The 25,466-nt window shown below is 38.2% G+C and overlaps 1 protein-coding gene across 1 annotated transcript in view; it reads left to right on the top strand.

Moving 5' to 3' along the window:
• Positions 1-257: 257 nt before the first annotated feature.
• LMNTD1 (lamin tail domain containing 1) overlaps positions 258-25,466 on the top strand; it is a 147,116-nt gene continuing 121,907 nt past the window's right edge. Inside the window, exon 1 of the mRNA XM_081819060.1 lies at positions 258-347. The gene's annotated coding sequence lies outside the window, so the exon portion shown is untranslated. The remainder of the gene's footprint in view (positions 348-25,466) is intronic.

The following is a 25,466-nucleotide window of genomic DNA, read 5'->3' as shown; positions in this document are numbered from 1 at the left end:
GCAGCCACCTCTACTTCCCATCCTCCCCTGGGGTAAAGAGGAGGGTGGCTTTACCCATGATTGGGTCAGTGACTGCAGGGGACTCTGCCTTGCATCAGCAATGTCATTATTTCTTCACTCACTACAGTCTAAGGATTTGGCAACAATGCTGGTGCTCATATATAGAAGGAAGCTAATTACTTCATTTCATTCTTTTGTTGGAACATTTTCCTACCCACTTGCAAATAATCTTCCCTTTCCTTTAACAGCTCCTCTCTGAAGAGACCAACAAAAGCACATTCATCAGAAGCCAAATTGGAGCCCAGGAGGAGACCACAGAAGCCTGGGCTCAGGGGCCCAGGTTAGAGGTCAGTGTCCACCAGCTCCTAGGTAACTGGCCTTGCAGTGTCTCTAAAGCGAGTTCTTAACAGAGGCAGATGGAAACTTCCGCTGAATTCCTTATATGTTTGAAATAGATAGGTAGATGATAGATAGATAGGTTATAGATAGATAAATAGATAGATAGATAGATAGATAGATAGATAGATAGATAGATAGATAGATAGATAGATAGATATGTGATTGTTTCTCCCATAAAGGCAGTAATATTTCTATAACAATGGCTTCATTCAGGGCTTTCCAGAGTCACTGTTGGCCATTCTTTTGGGGACTCTATGGGCAATTATTTTCTTGGTCTGAAGCAAAAAAAGACTCAGAACACAAGGTTGCCTTTTTCAATTTTTGTTGTGGAAAAAAAAAAAAAGATAGCACCTGAGTGCCTTAATCAGGGGGCACCTTTGTGACACACTGGAGACAGGGCACTATGTGTATCTATGTACTGTAAAGTCTATAGCACTTTAATCAATTTTGATTTCACAGAGAAATTAACCAGTCAATAAAGACAAATCATGGAAAGGGCAGTTTATAAACTAAAACACAAATACTTTTACATACCATCTGGCAACTCTTGATAATACAAAATGGGTGGAGACTTCAACAAAGGCTCATCCATTCTGACAGAGATTCTATGTTTATTGTTCTTTAACATTTCCAGTATATTTGGATATTTAAGAGCAAAGCTACCATATATGGGATCTGATCAAAGGGGTAAGTCAGGGTGAATAGGGCCAAAATCCAGCAGGCACTTTAGTCAGCAAGCCCTAAACCCTGGCTTTCTCTAGTTCATATGTATGGGCTAGCAGAAGCTCTGTTTATGAGGCTGGATAATAGAAAATTGATAAGTAACCTAAATATCCAATAATAAGGTACTGATTGAAAAATATACATAGAATTATTAAATGAAACCATTAAAACAGTATATATGTATATAACTACATGAAAAAGCAGGTTATAAAATAGAATGTATCACCCCATTTTTGTGAAAGAAATGTAAATATACAGAAATGCAGACACATGCTATCTATCTATCTATCTATCTATCTATCTATCTATCTATCTAACTATTCAGGGAAAAAACTGGAAGAATACATTCCACAATGTTGACTACAGTTATCTTCAGCTCATAAGTTGTTTTGTTTTGTTTTGTTTGGAGTGACTTGGCTTTTGCCTTCTTCTGATGAAAGTGTACTGACTTCACTGTGTGTGTGTGAAAGAGGGGGCGGAGAGAGAGAGAAATATGGTTATTTTTTGTGTAATAAGAACAAAATTAAAACCCTAAATAGTGGATTGAGGCTTAAACAATAACAACTAATAATAGCTACTTTAAAAGTGACAAATATTTGCGAACTGGAAACATGAAATAGTGTTTAAAACCATCAGGGCAGTCAAAAAGAAAGTCCAAACAGTCTGAGGACAAAGTATTATTCACTGTTTGATTTGGCCAGTTTTTCAGCTGCAATAACTATGGCTTTATGACAAAATTTTCACAAACCAGAAATAGATGTTAAAGTGAATCATCAATTTAGAAATGTAATTATAGAGTAATCCCACCTCTGATATTGATCGTATTTAACAATCCCATTCAGAAGACTAATAATATATCCCCTTTACTGTCAGTGATTTATTACTACAATGTTCAAAGAGATATAGTGTATGAAGGAATTATGCAACTGAGACTCTACATTAGTTTTATTAGGAAAATGAAGAAAAGGAAGTATGTTTAGATGTGGCTTTCATTCCCTGACTTTTCCCTTTGGAAGAATTACATTCTGTTAATCCTTGAGACAAGAGGCTGAAGCTAATATTTATCAACATATATTAGAATATCTATCAGGCATTATACTGGTACATTTACACCAATTCTCTAAGGCATGTATTTGCCATTTAAGAGACTAAGGCTCAGAGAAATTTCCTAATTTCTTTGTGGTCACATAGCCAGTAAGGTGGTGGTACCAAAATTCATACTCAAGTTTTTCTGACCCCAAAGACTTTGCTTTATCCTGTTAGACCAGAGTTACAACGTTCCATGGTGGGGGATTATATTATATTATTTTTTGAAATTACTCAATCTCTCTTTTTCTATAAGATTATACATCCTGCTCCATTGCCTTTGGGCAAGGTTGTGTGACCTGGTTTGGCCACTGAAGTATGAACAGATGTGATAAACACTATATCCTTTAAGAGCCATCATGGTATTTTGTCAGTTCGCTTGCTTTTTTTCCCTCTGTCACATGAATGTCCCAAATAGGAAAGCTCCTTCAGTATGGGTCCCAGAATGTGAAGACATGTGGAGCAAAGCTGAGCAGAATCTCAGCAGCTGCCAACACAAAGCTGCCAAAATGTGAACAAGTGTGCATTCATTCATTTTTCTAATGCTGCATTATAAATTACCACAAACTTGGCAGCTTAAAATTACAAATTTATTTATCTCACAGTTTCTGTAGGTCAGATATATGGGCGACCCTATTGGATAACCTGATCAGGGTCTCAGTGGGCTGATATCAGAGTGTTAGCTGCTGTTCTCATTTGAGATTTGGAGTTCTCTTCTGAGCTCACTGGTCATTGGTAGAATTTCTTTTCTTGTGGTTGTAGGACTAAAGACCCATTTTCTTGTTGGCTGTTGGCTAGGGGTTGCTCTCAGTTCTTAGTGGCTTTTCTTGGATCTTTTCACTGTGGCTCTTCCATATTCAAGCCAGCGTTGGCACATTGACTCTCCTTCCTTGCAAATCTCAGACCAGCAGTTGGAGATAACTGTCTGTTTTTAAAGGATGCATGTGATCGGGTTAGGTTCACCCAGATAATCTCCTTATCTTAAAGTCAACTGATTAATAAACATAATTACATTGGCAAAATCCCTTTGCCATGTAACATAACATAATCACACAAGTAACACCAAGGGATAGACACCATCTGGGCCTTCTTAGAATTCTGCAGACTACAAAGAGATAATTGTATTGTAAGCCACAGAGATTTGGGGAGATTGATTTTTTACTACAGCAAACTGACTACTGCAACTAGTTACCTGAACTTGTGTGTCTGTGCCTGTAAAAGGGCATAAATCATAGGCGGCAGGCATCTGAACACATTGTGAACACACAATGTGTTCACAAAATGAACATACTTGTACAACCACCACCCAGCTTAAACAAACAAAAATAAATAGACAAAAATCAGAAAATTATTAACAACACAGAAACCCCTTTCCAGTCATTTCCTAGACCCTAAATAACCACTATCCCATCCTCTAACCCTGCAGTTTATTTCACCTGCTTTTGAAATCTTACGAATGGAATCTGGCTCCTTCTTGATACGAGATCTAGGAGTTTCATTCCTTCTGTTGTTTGCAGTTTTAGTTCTCTTCCTGTATAATATTCCATCACATGGATATTCCACAATTTGTTTTTTCATTCTGCTGTTGTTGATAGACATTTGGTTAGTCTCCAGTTTTTAGCTATTACAAATAATGCTCCTCAGACTGTTTTTTTTTTTTGCAAAGCTTCTACCCTTACCTCTCCCTTTCTCTGTTCCTCTCCCCTCTCTCCCCTTTCCTCTCTCTCCTCCCTCCTTGCCTCCCTCCCTTCCTTCTCTCTCTCTCTGAATCTCTTTCAGATGCCTTCATATTTTAGATATAACCTTCCCTCTCCCTAAAAAGGAGGGAATCCAGTTTGGTTATTGTCAACTTTCAAAATTAATCTTTGAGAAACTGTCTCTGAAAGGTAATTGGAAAACCACAATGAATGGATTTAGACCAAGTGAGTAGGGAGCTAAAGGAGGGGCAAAAAAACAAGATATAATTTCCTACCCTTGGTTTATCTCTGGACAGAAGTTGCTTTGGTGAGACCAAGATAATTTCAGCCATCACTCTGAGCGGAGCTACACAGTGTAGTGGGAAACAGCATAGCCTGAGGCACCATTTAAAGTTCTGAATCTGGTTCCTTTTTCTAGCTGGAAAACTTGGCAATTCACTACCTCTCTGAGTTTCATTTCCTTCACCTATCATGGGGGCAGTGAGACTTTTCCCTTGGGATGTTTCAGTTCCTTCCCATTCTTCTACCACTTGTGCAAAAAACAACAGAACGTTTTGCCCCAGCCCCACTCTACCATCTGTTCCCTGTCCTTCTCTGCCCTGCTTTTGCCCCCAGAAAATGGGCCTCTTGACTGCATCCATCACCTGGCTCTGTTATTATTCTGCTTCCAATTGGGTTCAGCCAGTGGGAGTCACTGGCAAGAGATTGGCAGGAAGGAAGAGAAAGAAGCTCGATTATTCCCTTGCACACACGCTACTCCCTCCCTGCCTTACTGCTGTTCTAGGGTGGTTGCTTTCCTCTTGGCCACAGCTCTAGCTACCACCTGACTCTAGTGACACCTCTGTTCCTCTTGCATTTTAAACCTAAAGCTTATCATGATTTCCCACTCAGTGGTGCTCCACCATCTTTGGTTTCTTAACCCAGTGCATACCTCTGTAAATGGTTCCTTTACTATACTCTTTCCAGGCAGAAGTACTTTGAGTGGATCAACCTTTCTTGAGATGTCCCTGATAATAGAGAAGGGAGCCCAGTCAGATTGTTGAACATATGGGAGAACAGGAAACAGTATTAAAAGTTGGAGGCCAAGAAAATAAGGAATTTAAGGAACTGGGGAGATGGGATGGAGCAATGAAGAGTAGTCATAGTGTCCCATGAGCTGTTTCGGTGGTCTCTGCTAAGTACTTTACACATGTGGCATTTAAACTTCACAGTACCCCATGAGTTAATATGAAGACTACCTAATTTTAGAGGTGAGGAAACTATGACTTAGGGTTGTTAAGTAATTTCTTGAGATCACTCTTTAGTAACTGGCAGAACTAAGATTTGAATCCAAGACTTTGGCCTCCCAAACCCATGCTCTTACTTACATCCTTTCAAGACTTAGTACTGTGGCATGGTTCATTATCTTGAAGAGACAGATAGATATTTTGGAGATATTAAGCAAAGTCATCTGAGTGTTGATGAGTCCAGAATTAAAAGGTTGCAATGAGGGCAGTGACATTTCTTCTCTGTGTCACTTCCTCTCTCCCAGCTTTGGCAACTGACCCCAAAATAAATACAACCTCCTTTGCGTGTCCTTTATGGTTCCCCACAATCATACTGCTTCTCCCTTCCTGGAGTTATCTCCCACCAGTCACACACTCACCGGGCTCCAATCAAACAGACTTATTCTTTATGGTTCACCTGTTTCTTCATGAAGTTGCCTTCCCTCCTTTTTTCTCCTTTGAAATCCTCTTGAGCCTTTTTGGCCCACTTAAAAGCTACTTCCTCCGGACAAATTATGTTATCACACCAACCACAAAGTCACCACCCCTCCCTCCTCTGAACATTAGCAGCTTTGTTTATACTACTTTCTCTGCATCTGTCCTGTGCTGCTTGGAATTTTAGTTGTATGTGTTCATCCCTTTTCTTTCCTATTTGACCTTGGGAACTTAGAGGATGGGGAATGCTAAGATGAGTAAAACAGAACCCCTGCACCTAAAGAGGTAAGAACACAAAGAACTCTAAATACCAGTACCTTTGTGTATTTTGGCATTTTACTTTAGACAAATAGTAAGTGCTTGGGGCATGTAAAAGAGTGAATGTTCACATATAACTGAGGAGAAAGCTTCTTGAAAAAAAAAATGACATTTAGAATGTACCTGGAAGTCTGGTTGAGCTGTCAGCTGTCATAATTTGGGGAGGGCATTTTATGAAGAGAAGCAGCATGAGATGGCTTTAAGAATATTGTTTCCATTGTGCATCCCAGTATCTCTGATGATTAATGAAACTAATAATAGCAGCTATCGTTTATCAAATGCTTGAGTCGTGCCAGACATTTTGTTAAATGCTGTTTGTATGTTATCTCATTTAATTAAGACCTTCCCCATTTTACAGATGAGAAAACCAAGGCTTAAACAGATTTGTTCGAAGTGGCCCAGTTAGCCAGGTGGCAGAGCTGACTTCTGATGAGGAAATATGGGGCCACATTGCCTTTTTACTTACAACCTGATATCATGCATAATTCTTTATGCATTTACCACTACATTCCAGAGAAAATGCAAACCCTCAAAGAGCCATATGGAGCCAACATAATCCTCATGTAATATTTATAAATTGATAAATTTTAAGGAATCTAGTTATTTACAATGCATCTCTGAGAGCTCTTTTTAAAAATGGCATTTCAAAATAACATTCCATTTATCTTCTATTGGGGCACTAAAATTGTGGCTCTTTAATCTGAGGTATGAAACAAATTCCAAAATCTCTTTGAGTGAAGATACAGTTCTTCTCTTGAAATATTTTCTAAAAATAAAATATCGTCCCATAGTAATTATGTTAGTCACCATTCAAACTATTTAAATTCAAAACATTTAGTGAGTTAAAAAAGAATGGCCTCTGATATTTTTATCAGGATAAAGAATGTGACAGTGCCTCTCAATCTACAATGAAATTAAATTCCAAGATATGAAACTGCCATGCATTATAACATACGGGTGAAATTTGCCAAAAACAACGAGTTCCCATTTTCCAGATGCTCAGATGCTCAAGTAATGACATCAACACTGTGGAGTTTCCTGGGTGCAAGTTATATAGACTAGTGTCATCCCTTTTCTGAAAAGGAAATGTCAGTATATTTTTATTTTTTCTTAAATCATACAATGTTTTTTCCCCAGCTGCTATAAAATGTTTCTGTACCTTGTGAGGGAACAGTAATGAATTTTCATATTAACAAAATATGACTTGTGCATCAGGATGTTGACAATTATGTGGCTTACATTCTCGAACTCCAGGATGAATTAAAGAGGCAGTCACCATATTACACTGTGTTAGCATATGCAAAAGAGCATTGAGGTAAGGTCAGCTGGAGGACAGATTGCTAGCAAAGCCTTTAAAAAAGTGAGAGAGAGAGGGCCTTCCATGGGTAGTTATTTTCTACCTATAGGCAAAAGGATGGTGGGTGTTCTTCAGTTACAGGATTACCTACTTTTTCTCAGGCCTCTCGGGGAATGCCTTGTATTGGTTGAGAAACAGCTCTGGAGAACTACAGGGAAATGTTAACTTTAGTAGAGACCACAGTGTGCTAAAGATCTTGGAGGAAAAAAAAAAAAATCACATCTGAAAGACATAAAGTTTGGAATTGTCTGGGCTTTGGCTCAATTCGGAACTAACAGTAGCCAGAAACAAAATGGCAACGGAAAATGAAGTCTTCGCAATTTTATCAAATTGCTATTTTAATGCCTGCATCAACACATGGACTTTAGGCAATTAACAAACATTTTTCAGATCACATATTCTTGTAAGAAATGTAGAGGGCCAAACACATCTCCTAGAATGACCTTGATAGCTTACAGTTACACTTGACAGAAATTAGACCATAAAGTGGGTAAAAGTTTGATTTGTTTCAACTCCAGTTCATTCCCTAGACAATACCCCCAACATCATGAACATCAGTAGCCTGGTAAATATCACGTACCTTACTGAACAATACTCAGGGTGACCAACCCTCCTGGTTTGTCTGGGATTGAGGAGTTCCCCCAGGACCAGGGAATTTAGGTACCTCCGAAACTACCACTAACCTGGAGCAGTCCCAGACAAAATTGGATAGTGGGCCACCCTACAATAAGATCAAATGTTTCACTTTCTGTTTCATATGCTAAATTCATATGAAATTTGTGCTAAGAACAGCTCTTTTATTTTTAAGCCACAAACTTCTATTTGATTTTTTAAATTATAGATTTATTGGAAAACTTAAAATTATTTCTTTTAGAAATAAAATAATGCTATAAAGTGGTGCCTGGGTGGCCCAGTCAGTGAAGTGTCAGACACTTGATTTTGGCTCAGATCATGATCTCAGGGTTGTGAGATCAAGCCATGCATCAGGCTGCACAATGGGCATGGAATCTGCTTGAGATTCTCTCCCTCTCCGTCTGCCTCTCCCTCACCACTCCCTCTCTTGAAAAGAAAGAAAGAAAGAAAGAAAGAAAGAAAGAAAGAAAGAAAGAAAGAAAGAAAGAAAGAAAGAAAGAAAGAAGGAAGGAAGGAAGGAAGGAAGGAAGGAAGGAAGGAAGGAAGGAAGAAAGAAAGAAAGAAAGAAAGAAAGAAAGAAAGAAAGAAAGAAAGAAAGAAAGAAAGAAAGAAAAAGAAAATATTACCTTGTTCCATAAACAGAAGATGTTTCTTCATAGCTTGTAAGGAGTGATTCAGTCATTTCATTACTTTAAAGGGTGTCAAATAAAAACAAAACAAATAAGCCAAAAAAAAAAAGCATGAAATGAAATGACTCCTGAAAACTAATACCATGAAGGAGAAGCGATGGTGTGATAGTAGCGAGAGCTGGTGCATTGATGATGCTAGTGGTGGTTCTAATTGGGTCTCTGACCTGGGAAATGTTGAGAAGAAGGACTCAGAGAAGCTGTAAGTCAGCCTGGTATTTGGGGATACAGCCGATAGCTGCATGTGTGGGTCATTGAAAGGAAATGAGGGGATGTGGTTGAGCCACTCCATGCCATTTGCTTGTACTGGGGCCTCCTTGACAGAAGGACAAGCTGCAGCTGAAGTAGGAAGAATAGGGGGTTAGAACTCTAGAAATGTGCACCAAGACATAAAGATCATCCTCTTTTTTATACTTAAGAGCAGGGCTTCAGGCAAATTCTGTTTATTGCATTAGAAGTTCATAATAGCTGAGTGGTTTTCAAAATATATTTTAGAAGGACCATTGCAAATGTTTGTGATTCATTCTAACTTAAAATGTGAGGTGTTCTGGTTTCGTTTCTTGCTTTTATATTGTGCTAACTGTACGTAAGTGGAAAATCATAAACTTGTGTCAAATGAAAGAAGCTGAACACAAAGCAAAATGGCAATTGTGGTTTTGATTTTTTTAGAGCATATTTTATATAAACCAAGAAAAAAGAGGTAAATTAAATTTATTAAATGTTATTAGTTTAAGTTATTTCCAAGTTGGAAAATAAATTTCTATTGTATTTTTTATTACTTTCCATTTCTCTAAAATAAATGTATATTATTTTTAGAGTAGAAATAATTAGTTATCAATAAACATTCTTTTTTAAGGAAAATAAAACACTGATTACTTTTATATCTATCTAAGAAATTGATAAATGAATAAGCATTTCTTGACTATTGGGTGCAAATAAAGAAGGTATGATCCACACCCTCAAAAAGTGTAAACTATATCAGGAAAGGCAGACCAAACATGAAAAAAATAAAACTATAAATATAAAATCCATTGTTATTCAAGTTTATTCATTAAAACAGTAATTTAATTTTTTTTGTTATATACTACTTACACATATATTGAAAAAAATTTTTTGATTATTAGAATCTTCCTGCATTTTAAAGTACAAAATATGTTCCAGAAAATGTCTCCCCCCCCGAAGCTTTATACATAGTTTCCCAAAACACCATTTAGTCTAAAATAATCCAATTTGCCCCAAACACTTATGAATGCTCACCCCATATTCAATCACTTCCATTCTTTCCATTTGTTACTCATCTCACTAATAGGCATCTGTGTTGAATCTCTCTATTTTATGGAGTCAGTAGAAAACCAAGCCAAATGAAAAAGAGAAAAGAACCACATCTGCAGAGCTTCACAAATCATTTTTGGATTCTAATCGGATTTCTTTGACTACAATTCTCATCATTTGAGTCAGTCATTTTCATCTTGGGCTGAGACTGATCACCCATAATGTGATAGTTCTCTTTACTCATCTGTAAAATGGAAATAAAGTGGACTACTTCTCTTAAAGGAACTATAGGATGAAGGGGATGCTGTCTTCTACTTGCTGATGAGAAGTACCCTCTCTAAAACAAGTCTTTGTGGGAAAATTAGACATCAAGGCAAACATAATGATTGGCCACTAAGATTTTTAAGGATAAGATGGTCTTATTTTTTTTTATGCACACAAATAAATACAAACATAAAACACAAGAGACCATTCCCTCAATATCAACTGAAAATGGTTTTTTGCCTTCCCTAAAAAATCAAGCTTGTTATTGTTACTATGGCAACAGATTGTCAGTATGAAAACTAGAGTTTCTCTGGCCTGCTTATTACTGAACACAAGGAAATAGAACACTTTATTTATTATTATTTTTTTATTTTAAAATAAAAAAATTAATGTCTTTATATTTTTGTATGGTTGGGAAAATAAGTGCAGTAATAAGAACTACACTGCAAAAGGAAGTTTGGCAGCGGAATACTAAGAACGTAAGCTAGGCCAGGGAGCACAGAGTGTACCATCTGTGACCTGCTGGGGGCTGGGGCATGACCTCTTGATTGGCCTGACTGGATTCTGAGTCCCTTCACTTGGCCTTGTTGTCCTCTCTCTGGGGGGAAATGCTGGGTTGGTGATAACATGTGAATAAAAATTCATTCCCTCACCAATCAACCAGCACTTATTGAGTTCATGCTATATGCCAGGTACTATTCCAGCTCCTGATACAGTGTTTGAACAAATGGACAAAATTACTGCCATCATGGACTCACATTCTTCTGGGAGAGACGGGCCAAAACCAAAATCGGTAAACCCACACATAATGCCGGATAGTAATAGCTGCTATGAATAAAATATAAAGCATATTAAGATAGTAATAGGAAAATTTTTGAAAGAAGGAAATAATGAAAAAATAAAAGAAAATCCTAACATTTTAATGTACCTGTAACTAGGCCTGATAGACACAGATTGTATGTGAATATACTACATCAGTCATATTTTTAAAAACAAATATAGACTGAATAGTAGCCTCTATTTGCCAGGTACTGGGATCATTGCTGGGAAAAGTGAGCAATAACTCAGAGCAACAGCTTAAAATATTGCAGGCCCTTCCTATGGCTAATGGAGGCCCCCAATTTTTTTAGACCTTCAATTCTTTTTGAACCTCTCTTGAGTAAGTTCCCTAGTTTTCCCAATACACTTGATTGCTCAAAAAAAAAAAAAAAACCTTTGAGATATTTTAATGTAGTTTCTTACAGAGAAAAGAAAGCTTAAAATTTTTACTCTCTGGCTTACAATTTCACATAGCAAGTTCTTTTATAGAATTTATAATTTGGGGAGGTAGTAATGGAAGAAAATATAAAGAGATTTGGAAAGAATTTGAACAGATTTGTGAATGGCAGAGCCATTCCTACCAACTAAGAAAAGCTTAGAGGTTTGGAAAGTACATTCTGCTAAGGAACCTACAAAACAGAGGTCCAGCCATGGGATGAAGAGAATTGGGAACAGGCCCTACAGTTAGGAAGGACAACCAAGCTTTCCTTTCCCTGCTGACTTGCCCTGGCAGTAGAGGACTGAGCTACAAGAACATTGGACCACCCAGCATGGCAATTGCTGTATTTTTATCAGATTGTATTTATTCTTTACTGTCTCATCAAGAGCCTGGCACTGATTTGGCAACTTTGCTGGACAACACGTAAGCATTATATTTTTATGTTGCCATAAAGCAACTGCAATGACTGCGGTAAACATAACTTACTGCCTTTCTGATTGTCAACATTTGGCATAGATTGTAATTGAACTGTTTGCTTTCTTTGCCTGGAATGAAGATTATATTCTGCAAATGATTCTAAGGTGCTTCATAAATACTGTATGCAACAACATAGAAATGTGTGCTTCAGGGCACCTGGGTGGCTCAGTTGGTTAAGCCTCTGACTCTTGGTTTCAGCTCAGGTCATGATCTCAGGGTGGTGGGATCAAGCCCCACTTTGGGCTCCATGCTCAGCGGGGAGCTGGCTTGGGATTCTCTGTCTCCCTCGCCCTCTGCCCGCCCCCACCTGGGTGTGCGCTCTCTTTCTCTCTCTCAAATAAATAAATAAATCTTTAAAAAAGGGGATGTGTGTTTTTACAATAGTCAGGGTTAAGCAAAACAGGGTGTTCACACAGAACTCTTGGGAGATCTTAATTCTAGAACCTCACACAGATACATTTCTGAGGGTTACAAACTGCTCTCTTCTCCTCTAAAGATTTTGTGTGTATTTGTTTGGGCTTTTTTTTTGGGGGGGGGTGTCGTATGAGCTTGTCAGGCTTGGGCCCTGGGCTCAGCTCTCTCTTTTCCTCTCTAAATCCTCCACATACTGCCAGTAATACTCTTCACACTAGGGCATTTTTAGTCCTTTCCAATTCAGAGAATTGGCAAGGGGAGCATCATTAGCACGAGTTCTGGGTGGTGAAACACCGTGTTTCAGCCCATTTCTTCTGACGGTACAACCTGTAGGAGGCAGGCAGCTGCGGTCCTTTGGAAGATTCCGTCAATTAGTGGCAGAGCTCATGTGTGCATATGAGATATTAGGATATGGTCCTCACTGAAGGGTGACTTCTATTCAGATTCTTAATCCTGAAAAATTGAAGTCAAAATGTTAATAAGCTAATAAGACTGTAATTTTTTCTTCAGATTTGGACACTGATTTTATTAAATCGCAGAATTACCACATTCTCCCTTTCCTCTTTACACTAATTAATTTATTTTGAAATGTATGGACTGTGGGGACTGTGCAAATTATAATTTACACCATCTCAGTAATGTCCTGTGCTTGCTACAGATTTACAGCATTGATCTGCATCTTTCAAGTTCTCTTTGTTTTCCTTAATTTTCAGCCAAGCCTGGATATGGGCTCATTTGCCTTGCTTATTTATTTTTTCACGTTCCACAATCCAGACCAAGTCTCAGCTACTTCTTTTAGCTGCCATTTAGTCTGTAGAAGAGCAAGGTTCTCCTTTGACTTTTAAAATACTTGTCTGCTGGGGTGACTGGGTGGCTCGGTCAGTTAAGCATCTGCCTTTGGCTCAGGTCATCATCCCAGGGTCCTGGGATCAAGCCCGGCAACGGGCTCCCTGATCACTGGGGGGCCTGCTTCTCCCTCTCCTTCTGCTGCTCCCCCTGCTGTGCTCTATCTCTTTCCCTCTCTCTCAAATAAATAAATAAAATCTTCTAAAAATAAAATAAAATACTTGTCTGCCTTCAATACTTTATCAGTTTATATTATTTTGGCCAGGTCATCTTGACATCATATGTCATTCCTGTTTTCTTACATCCTTGCCTATGATTCTATTTGATTAGATGTAAGGACAGAGTCACTGTGGCCTTACATTTGAACAAAAAAATTGCTCTCATTCACATGCATGTGTGTGTGTGCGAGTTTGTGGTGAAGGCTGGGGTGAAGAGAGCAGTTAAGAGAGAAAAGCTTCTTATGCCTGTGGTATCAGCAACTTCTCCTAATCAAAGGAAGGATTTGAAATACACCATTAACACTTTTGTCCTTCCACTCCTGAGGGACTCTCAGATCAAATCCCATAGAGATTTCCCAGAAAACAGAGAGGTTCCCTAGAAATTGCTATACAAACCAGCCTGGGGCTACGTGGCAAATAAAAGCAGAGATTTCTGAAAATAGGAATTTGCTTTGGTAAAGCCCCAAAACTCCCCAGGCTGATTTATTTTTTCTTTTGGTCAGGCTGGTAATAATGGTTAATTTTTTAACTCTCCCCAGGAGCATGTTCCATGTGGGGAAGAGAAATGTAATAGGTAAAGAGAGGGATTATATAGATGTTCAAACGTTATTGACTGAAAATGTATGGAAGTAAGCAGGTCAAGATCTTTCTTTTCATTGAGAGCACACTGAAAGTAAGTGATCTGTACACAGTAGGCCCTCAGAAAACATTTAATTTAAAAATATTTAATATTTAATGTTTATTGCTTATCAAAAAAGCTTTTGGTGGGAATTAAAAAATAAATAAGTTAGAATATTTTGAAGTGGCTTCCAGAGCTCCATAAGCAACAATTAGTTAGAGAGATGGACTCACCAACCAGTGCTTAGCAAGCTGTAAGAAAGAGCTGGAATGAGGAACACAGGATGATCCTGCTTAGCATGCTCTTTCGGGGCTACTTCCTGGCCAGTGCACTGGCATCTCCAATGTTCCACCCTCACTTGGTTCTATGACCCCAGGCTTTGAAGGGTCACCACGAAAGGTGATCTCAGTCAGCCCCAGGGGCCATGGTCACTGATCTGGCATGACCTCTGCCACATCTGCTTAGGTCCCCGAGCTAAGGAAACTGTCACACTCCCAGATCCCAGTAACTCTGTGGGTGTCCCAGTCCTGGTCAGGCTCTGCCTGCAGGCTGTTTTCCTTGCGGACTTATACCTAACAGGAAGCATGAAATTAGGCAGAACCTATTTGCATTCCATCTGCTGCACATTCCTCAGCCCCCCCTCCTTTGTCCTCATGGAAGCATTTCCCCTTAAGGTTCAGTCTGGCCTAGTACCAATGCCAGCCAAACCAGGACAGAGAGAAGCTGAGAACTTTTTGCCCTTTCCTACTCCTCCCACCTCAACCTAAGCAGGTAAGGTCTGGAAATGGTCTTGTAGGTACATACAAGAGATTCAGAAATCTGGGAATGATCTCTGTCCTACCTGTGCCATACTGGTCCCTTCTGTAAAACTGTGATTTATACTTGGACTTTTGTTGAACACATCAGTGTCCTGAAGTCCTTCCTTATACTTCAGCTCCAGTTGGTTAGCTGGACCTTGCCATCCTTCCTCACTTTTGCTCAGCCCTGTTGCATCATTTGGCCCCACAATGCTGCTTTTCATCTGACTTTATGGGTCCCTACTCCCTGGAATCCAGATTCTCATTGCTTTGATGATCCTTTATGTACCTGTCTAGGCTGAACTAGAACTTGATTTGGCCACACCACTTTTGACTACATATTTGGGCTGTTGGCTACTTTCTAGGAGGCCAAAACCATAGCTGTGTCAGTTTTCAAAGCCAAAGTATTTGTTTCCTCTTCTTGTATACTGGCATTTGCCACTGAGGCCCCAATACATGTTCTTGCATCTGTGTGCCAGATAGAAGCACACACCCTTCTTTTCTGCTTATTAGTGCTGTTACCTGACACACTGTCCAGACCTCATGCTGCCGCTAGCTGGCTGTAGTATATGCCAGGCCTTATGTGCTTGGCTGGGGCCCTGGTCCTGAATCTCCTAGCTAACCCTCTCCAGTGGTTAGTTATGTCTTGGCAGGACAGAAGGTCCTTTCAGGCCAGTATTGTTCTGAGTAATTATTTCCCTTACCAGTCAGCATCCTGGTATACTCCATCATCTTCACATGATTGGATGAATCTGCCAAGCTGCATCAAGAATATCAGTGTTTAATAAATATTTGTTGCCACTGATTTGATTCGATTTGCCAAACTGTAGAGTACCTTATTGTAAATTGCACACCGTCTATGAAACTCAATGAAAATGAACTGAACTAAGGCAAACAAATTGGGTGAGAGTTGATGGCTTTAAAATGGAATTATTTATAAAAATATCAACAAAGCGTTCGAAATTTTCTGGTGCATTTCTTAACTGCTGACAGAGAGATGGAGGCAGAGAAAAACAGTGTCAAGATGATTCCTAATTGAAAATTATGCAGACATAAAGACGAAGTATACTTAAATCAACAGGATTTGATATTCGAAGTTCTAATCAATCACAGCTAGTCAGTAAGAGCTAGATTATGGAGAAGCTGCATTAAAGACTAATCTGTCTATCACAGATGAAAGTTTCTATCTTCTCCTTAAACCTTCAGCTCCCATATCCTTTCTTAATGCTGGCATAAAAGTAAGTCACTGTCCATCTTATCCTCCATTTCTTTTTCTACCCTCACAGTGTGTCTACACTAACTCCTCAGCCTTTTCCTTTGGAAGGCAAGGCAATGAAATGGGAAATGAACATGGGTTTGGGTCCTAAAAGGTTGTATTTGTCACTTATTAGCAGTGTGACATATAAATAGATAAATTACTTATGTAGGCATAAAATAGATAAATTATATAAAGGCATCTGTACAAAATGAGGATTACCATCTATCTCCAGGTGCTTGCAATGCCCAAATGATAAAATTTCTGTAAAATACTTCACAGAGCATCCAGCTCAACACATGGCCATTTTGTATTCCTTCTTTCTCCCCTTTTCATATTTTCTCTCAAAGGAAGCGGAACCCATCTCCAAAGCTGTCATGCCTCATGTGCTGACCTCTTGCCTCAGCTCTCCCACAACTGGTTTCCTCACACATCTGCCCATTCTTCAGCATGCGCAGTACCTCCCCCTCCCCAGGTACCTTCTACTCAGTCTTTGATAGGCACATATACAGCCTATTCTGGAGAATAATTTTTACCTCTTGTTTTCTTAGTTTCTAATGATCTCCTTTTTTTTTTTTAAGATTTTATTTATTTATTTGAGAGAGAGAATGAGAGACAGAGAGCACGAGAGGGAAGAGGGTCAGAGGGAGAAGCAGACCCCCCACTGAGCAGGGAGCCCGATGTGGGACTCGATCCCGGGACTCCAGGATCATGACCTGAGCCGAAGGCAGTCGCTTAACCGACTGAGCCACTCAGGCGCCCGATCTCCTTCTTTTCAAAGACAATATACTAAAATGAGTGGTTTCACCATCAATTTTGTCCCCACATGTCATCTTAATTCTTTATTGCTTGCAGAGACTTTTACGTCCCTCTAGAAGGAAATTTCCAGCATCTGGAATGCTGTCCTTCTAGTTTGGTGGGATTACTAGTAACTTTGAAGTACTGTCTATGCTCATCAGAGGATAGGAGTGTTTTCACATGTATAAAAAGTTTAGTATATTAGAACTATTGCATTGGAAAAGCTGCTTTATAGAAAAAAGAAGACACTAAGAATCCAGGTCACAGAATTTGAAAATTATGTAAACTTTTCATCAGCACTAAAAAACTGTAGTTTTGGAGCAAGGTATAATCTCTAAATTGCCCAATATAGCATCCTGAGGGAAGGGAACTTTAGATACAGATGATACAAAGATAGGTAGATAGATAAGATGATAGATTGATAGATGACAGGTAGATAGATGATAGATAGATAGATAGATAGATAGTATTGAATTGTGTAATGTCCCTTTAAGAAAAATTTATTATTTTGATTTGTTTTGCATAGACTGAAACTCTTCCAGAAACATCACACATTACACATTTAGTAAACTATAGCAGTTTACTCCTTTAGGGGCTAATGACCCCTTTTGCTGCTTTGTTTAAAACACCTGATGCAATCAGCATGGGAAAAGGTGTTCTCAGTCTCATACATTGCCTTGTAAATTTACATTTAGTTCAAAATTAAATGCAATTTCAAGGTCTCTTTTTAAAAAAAAAAAATTCTAATCAATCTAGTATACTGTAAGCATTGCTTTAAGTTACACATTTGCTAAAATTTGTGAAGGTGACTTTGGCGAATGGATTTTTGTCTTTAAATAGATTCAGTTTGCTGTATATGCAAAATGATTTGAACAGAATTACCCATGGAAATTCACTGAATATGTCCTTTGCTCTCATAATATTGAAAATCACAGCATAACCTGCAGGACCTCATTTAGTTAAGAAATCAGTGTATGGGGGCGCCTGGGTGGCTCAGTTGGTTAAGCGACTGCCTTCGGCTCAGGTCATGATCCTAGAGTCCCTGGATCGAGTCCCGCATCGGGCTCCCTGCTCAGCAAGGAGCCTGCTTCTCCCTCTAACCCTACCCCCTCTCATGTACTCTCTCTCTCTCTCATTCTCACTCTCTCAAACAAATAAATAAATCTTTAAAAAAAAAAAAAAGAAATCAGTGTATGATTTATAAAGGCACCATGTAGAAACCTTATCAGGGGTCCATGCCCAGCATGCTTCTCTGTTATAATTATTATTTGTACAGGTTGATTTGTGGTTTGGATTTTATTTATTTTTGAATACATACTTGATTTCTTGGTCATTTAAAATGTGTAAGCTTCATATCACTTAAAAAATAACTTTCTGTAGGAAGATGAATAATATAGTTTAAAACTACTTCTCTGTTCATAGAATCTAGAGATTCCAACTCTATAGAGTTGGAAGGGACCTAAAACTAATATATTCCAATGCCCTTAATAGACAAGCAAAGAGAGGCCCTGAAGAGATCAAGTAACTTGCCAAAGTCTGTTTCTCCCTGCAAACTGGTGACCAAACTAGAATAAGCACCTAGTTTATGAGAGATTTGATTCCATGGGGAAAAAGGGGGGGCACATACACACTTATGAAAGGATTTTTTAAAAAGATTTATTTATTTGTTTGAGAAAGAGAGAAAACGAGTGGGGGGAGGGGCAAAGGGAGAGAGAGAGAGAAAATCTTAAGCAGACTCCTTGTTGAACACAGGGCCTGATCCCAGGACCCTGAGATCATGACCTGAGCCGAAATAGAGTTGGGTGCTTAACTGACTAAGCCACCCAGGCACCCCACTTATGAAAGTATTTTTAAATAATTAAAAACTTATTTCATCCAGCTCATGGCAATATAATACAGAAAAAAAAACATTTAACTTTGCAAATCATTACTCTAGTTAGTTGCTTTTCTATATATGTAGAGTATCATTTTCCAACTGAATTTTGTATTCATTCACATTTATTTTAATGAAAATGAGTAATTCAACAATTCATTTGGAGTTTCACAAACTAAGGATTTCATTAGTTCCACTGATAGAAAAGAAATTTCTTAGGCAAGTGTGTGGTATGAAAATTATAATGGGAGGGGCTCCTGGGTGACTCAGTTGGTTAAGCATCTAACTGGATTTTGGCTCAGGTCTTGATCTCAGGGTTGTGAGATCAAGCCCTGCACTCAGCAGGGAGTCTGCTTAAGATTCTCTCCCCTCTCCCTCTCTCTTCATCTCCCCTCAAATAAATAAATAAAGCTTTAAAATAAAAAAGAAAAATTATAATGGGAAAGTTTACCTACATGTTTTAATCATTTGCAAGTGTTACCCATTTATATATAAATATAGCCATTGCTAAGGTAGATTGTTAGTTTTACTAATTACAAACAACACTTATCTATTCATTATCATCTATACTGGTTTAACCTAGGTTTGGTGGTTGTTTATAACTGAAAATAATGAAAGTGGTAGAATTGAATATAGACTATTTTTAGATTCTAACTTTCCACTCACATTGGTCTGTACTATAGTGTTCAGTGTTTATAGTATATAAACTCTGAAGATTTGCTTTGGGTGGTATTTCTCTGAAATATGATAGGCTACATATTTCTAGCCTACTTTTTCTTCCTATAATAATCAAAGAAAATATGAAAAAAACAGGGACTTTGGGTTAACATATATTGGTGGCAAATACCACTACTCTCAACCCAGCCACCCCTTCCAAGGGCTTTGAAAAAAAATCACAAGTAAAAAAAGATCCAGGGGCCAGTCCATCAACAGGAAAGCAGAACTATCCAAAAGGGAGATTAGATGCTACAAACCAAGATGAGGCTAAGACAGAATAATCAAACAACAGATTAGGGGCAGAGGAGAGGCCAGAGCAACTGGGGAGGGCCATTGGAGATAAGAGATAATAGAGGGAGGTAGAAACTAGGATGGCTTTAGAACCTATTTAGAAACACAGCACTCTGTCACATAATGTCTACAAACACCTGGCCTGCTCTTGCAGGGCTAGGGGCACTATCTTGTCCACCACCAGGTCTCGTAGATTTTGGTTTGCCATTTATTAAAATTGTTAAAGAACATCTACTATGTGTGCAAGCTATTGAGACCACAAAGAGGAATAAGACGAAGTCATTGCACTTAAGAAGTTCAATCTAGTGGAAGGCAAAGGAAACTCATATATATTGAAAACCCACCATGTGCCAGACATGGAGCAGGGTATTTTATATACACTGTCTACTACGGGTTGAATTGTGATTTCCAAAAAGATATGTTGAAGTTTTAATCCCCAGTACCTCAGAATGTGACCTTATTTGGAAAAAGGGTTGTTGCAGATATCATTAGTTAAGATGAGTTCATACTGGAATACAGTGAGCCCTTAATCCAATATCACTGGTGTCCTTTTAAGAAGAGGAGAAGAGACCCATGAAGAATACAATGTGAAGACAGAAACAGAAATCAGGGGGGATGTATCTATAAGCTAAAAACACCAGGGATTACTGGCTGTCAACAGAAGCTAAAAGACACATGGAACACATTCTCCCTAGAATCCTCAGAAGGAAACAACCTTGCCGACACCTTGATTTGGGACTTCTAGCCCTCAGACTGTAAGACTGTGAACCGTTGTTTGGAGTCACCCAGTTTGTGGTGCTTCATTACAGCAGCCCTCAGAAACTAATATGCTATCTAATTTAGTCCTTATAAGAATTTACACAGTAAGTAGTGTTAGCCCCACTTAAAAACGAGATGTTTTTATAACTTGCCTTATTCCAAAAGAAATAGCTGCGAAATTAGATAGAACTGAATTCACATTTTTGTCTGCCACCAACTAGCTAGAAAAAGTTGGAAAAATTATTTAAACTTTCTTAAGCCTACATTTGCTCTAATGTAAAATGGAGGTCATTCTATTGGGGTGCATACTTCCTGATTTACACTAGCTGCTAGGAAGCTAATAACCAAATCTGTAGCCCAAGTATACAAGATCCCAGGCATATTTCTTGTGTTTAAAAATCTTTTGGTATCATATAAACTTTTGTTAAGCTGCTATAAATTTGGGGGCATTGTAAATTAAATTAAACATAAACATAATTTTAGATAAGGCCAATAAAATACCATCCATAAATTACATGACAGGATTGAAAACATTCTGCTATAGTCTAAATGAGTGGCCTCTAAAGCAAGGTTTTATACCCCATGAGATGACATGATCCGTTGGGGTGAGGGAAGAAAATGTTAGAACTTGTATTTATATTTTTATCACAAAAAAAAAAAGAAATAAGCTTTCCTAATATTTACTAAGTGTTGACAATCATACCTTCACTTGATCCATATTAGGGCAGCCGAGTGTAAGACAGCCAGAGGAAAAGTGGAGTTCATCATTGACTGCAGTGCACACCCTGGTTCTTCAATGAAGGCCTGTTGTAAACTGTTGCACCTGATGTGTGCCCACTTAATTGAAATTACAAATCACCTTATCTAGCATTAACTAAGCTTACCCTCAATAAAATGGACACATGGCTTAAAAAGAGGCCTGAAAACAAATGGTGGATAGAAGATAATATGCAAACGCAAGTGAGGAGGAAAATTGCAGAATGGACACTTCTAGTAGTTTCACCTACATTGTTAAATACAACAATTATGATTTAATTGGATATGACAAGAAGTTAGCCCCTGAAATTCAAAATCATCAATAAGATTATTTGAAATGTGAATTTATGCCAATTATCATTAATGAGCTCTAAATATATATTGTGCTTTGAAATAATAGCTGAAAGTAAGACATATTAATTATTTTATAAATACAAATGCCTATATTGGTACTTTTGCTCAAAAATGTTTACTATAGTAGCATACGTTTATAAAAGGTTCAAAGATAAATTGCCTGAACAATGAGCATATGCTAGTCATTACCCTCTTCTTAAATCTCTCTTTAAGCGTCCTTACAGAGTTATTTCTATAATTACAAAACCACCACAGGGAGAGTCATCAAAATGTTTTGAAGGATGGATCTAATATGACAGGTACAGAAACATAATTTATTAACAGCCTTGATATTCTCAGTGTCTCCACTGGCATTGTCCAATAGAACTTCATACAATGACAGAAATGTCTCTCTCTGTGCTGTCCAATATGGTAGCTACTAGCTATGCGTAGCTATCAAGCACTTGAAATGTGGTTGATATGACTAAGAAATTAAAGTTTTCATTTTTAAAATTTGTTATTTTAAAATGTTAATTTAAATAGCCACATGTGGCTAATGCCTACAATATTGGATAGCACAGCTCTAGAATATGAGGTCTGAGAGAGAGGTTACTGAGTTCCTTCTAAGAGTTCCTGGTTCTTAGCACATTGCCTGGTACATATTTATCAAGTGAAATAGGAAATCAGTAAATGCAGCATGTATTATAGGAAGATAAAGAACAACCCCCAGGGTACACACACATATCATTATAATGACAACTGCACTCATTAACTTAATACAGGATGTGGAAACAATTTACTTAGGAAAATAACAATCAAAGGTCCTTTGTTTGCAGACTAATTCACAGAAGGTAGAATCTAAAAAAAACAAATTTTCTGTATGATTAAACTGATTTACCAAGCAGATAAGATCCCATAAAACCTATAAAAGCTTGTTAGAGCCCTGCCAGAGTATGAGATCAGTAAGCTCATGGGCTGAATGACTGACTTTTAAGTTGACTGCCTCTCAAGCAAGGTAGGAGCACATTCCCACCTCATGCTGTGTGTTCCTAGTCGCCTAAGTCGGTAGGAGGAACTTCAGGCCAGCCATCCTGTCCTTTCACTAACGTGTAGCTAAGGAAACCTGGCTGCCCGAGCTGTTACTATGATTTTGTGTGCCAGATTTCCGGGTCTGAGTATAACAGGCTAAAAACTGGGGGAAGCTACATTCAATAGCCAGCAAGAGCAGGCAGCATATGCGTTTCCAAAGTCCAGACCATCATTGTAAATGGGAAATAAATTTGGATTTTTCCCATTGGGTAATTAACTAGCTTACTTCATTTCCTTGCTACACTATAAACACCTGACACTTTAGAAAGTGGTTATATTTGTCATCACCACTGATAAGAAGGAACACTATTTTTTCACAAATATGGAGATGACACTTCTAAAATAATAAAAATTGCATGAATTGAAATGTTATTTTTAAGCAAAACATAATACGGTCTGTGGTGAAGTGAATAATGTTGAAGAGGTATACATAGTATGAACCCAAGATTGTAGAAATAAATATGCATGTATAAAGACAGGAAAGACATTAAAGTGTAAACAGAGGTATCTCAAAGAAGTGGATTTCTATTTCTGATGATTTCTAATGTTTCTTTTGCTTTACCCATGTTTTCTAAATTTCTCCAATATATATGCATTACTTTTATTATGAAAATAACTTTTTGGGTTTTATAAAACTACGTTCTCTGTCTTGAATAACCAAATAATCCTCTGGCAATAATAATAGTAATGTAATAATACAGCAGGCCAAAGGGGAAAAGAAAAGAAGACATAAAAGGTAAAAACATCCTCAAATTTATCCTAAAGACTACCTTTACCAGCTTTCAAGATTACTTGACAGTTGCTATGAAATTATCTGTTTTTACCAGACTCTAAGAGTCAATAGAGAGAATTAATAGAAAGTCAACTGGAGAGTGTGCCCAATTTCAAAACTTTAAATGAAATGAATTTATTTAAAATAATAATAAGTGCTTTCTTGGAATGTAATAATGGAAACTCAGAAGATGATAAAATTAATTAATTAATTTATTCATTCACTCAACTGGTGAGTGGAAAGAACTATACAACGTGTGGGGGATAAAGGAGTGAATAAGACACAGCCCCTCTCTCACAGATTTAACTATACATATTCTTTTGTACTTGTACCTACTTCCCAAATAGTTTGTGTAGAACTGTAGACATTCTATAACAAAAATATTTGTTATTTTTATGGAATGGCCAAATAATCTGTTATGTATAAAGTCATCAAAACCCTATTCCACTGTCTTAAAAAAAGCTGTCTGTAAAGATTTGAGAAGTTACCAGAAAAAGTCCAAATTAGTGCCATTCCAGAATACTAGGAAAGGCATTTTAAGAGTATGCCCTCTTTCTCCTGTTTCTTCTTAGTTGATGGGGTTTAGATAAGATATATCAACCACCTCTCATATGTAAAAGATACATGTTACAGAAAAGTTTTCATATTATTTGAGTTATAAAGTTTAAAGATTAAAACGCAGATACTTAGTCTGAAAGCAAAATTTCTATGGAAAAGTGGATCTGCACTTAAACTTTCTGAGCCCCAGTTGATCCTCACCTACTTTATAGGGATTTTTCTAAGGCCACCAGGACACTATATTTGAAAATATTTCCAGCTTGTTACTATTGGAATTTTGTTTTGGGCCACCTGTTCAATTAGTGGTGATCTCTCTCTGAAATGTGGTTGATGTTTCTTTGCTGCATATTTTCAGTCTACTTTTTCCTCCTTTAATAATCAAAGCCAGGGATTATTGAAAAGCCAGGAACTTTGGGTTAACACACATGGATGACAGACATCACCAGTCCCAACCCAGCTGTACTCTAAGGGGCTTTAAGAAAAACACAAGTTTAAAAAAGAAAAGATTGAGGCTCCAGGTTGTGTACTAGCAGTCCATCAATAGGAAAAGGGAGGGCCATTTGAAAGGGAGATTAGAGGGGTGCCTGGGTGGCTCAGTCAGTTAAGTGTCTGCCTTCAGTTTAGGTCACGATCTCAGGGTCCTGGGATTGAGCCCTGCATCAGGCTCCCTGCTCAGTGGGGAGTTGGCTTCTCCCTCTGCCGGTCTCCCACCCCTGCTCATGCTCACTCTCTTTCAAATAAATAAATAAAATCTTTAAAAAATAAAAGGGGGGAGATTAGATGCTATAACCCAAGATGAATCTGGGAAGATAGAACAATCAAATGACAAAGTAGGGGCAGATAAGATCACAGAGCAGCTGGAGAGGGCTGTGGGACAGGAGAGGGAACTGAAAGGGAGGTTAAGACTAGGATGGTTTCAGGGCCTGTGTAGAAACATGGCAGTACCATTGCCACATAATGTCTACAAACACCTGGCCTGCTCTTGCTGTCACTCTACACCATCTAGCGCACTACTACGTCTCCTAGTTTAGTGTTCTCCATTTATTCAAAATGTTAATCTGGGTATTGTGATTTTATTTCTGACCTCTAAAATGTCAGTAGTCGAAATTAGACCTTCATTTCTATCATCAAAATATTATAATATTTATATTATTAAATACAATGCAGTAATCAACTCAGGTTTCACCCTCGCCCATGATGGCCCTATATGGAGAATCCTTACTTTGCCCTTCTGGTTGACACATGCCTTCCACACCTATACGCAGGGCACAGGCTTCCAGATAGATACACAACTGCCATGCAGAAGTAGGAACATGGCTTCTTATTTTCACAGTAGTTAACCTTTATCAAGAACCTATTATTTCCGGGGCGCCTGGGTGGCTCAGTTGGTTAAGCGACTGCCTTCGGCTCAGGTCATGATCCTGGAGTCCCTGGATCGAGTCCCGCATCGGGCTCCCTGCTCAGCAGGGAGCCTGCTTCTCCCTCTGACCCTCCCCCCTCT

This window comes from Leptonychotes weddellii, chromosome 5 (genome assembly GCF_054177405.1).
Source record: "Leptonychotes weddellii isolate Sample4059 chromosome 5, ASM5417740v2, whole genome shotgun sequence".
NCBI classification, from domain to species: domain Eukaryota; kingdom Metazoa; phylum Chordata; class Mammalia; order Carnivora; family Phocidae; genus Leptonychotes; species Leptonychotes weddellii.
Note: the sequence above shows the minus strand (reverse complement) of the source record. Positions and strands in the feature narration are given on the sequence as shown.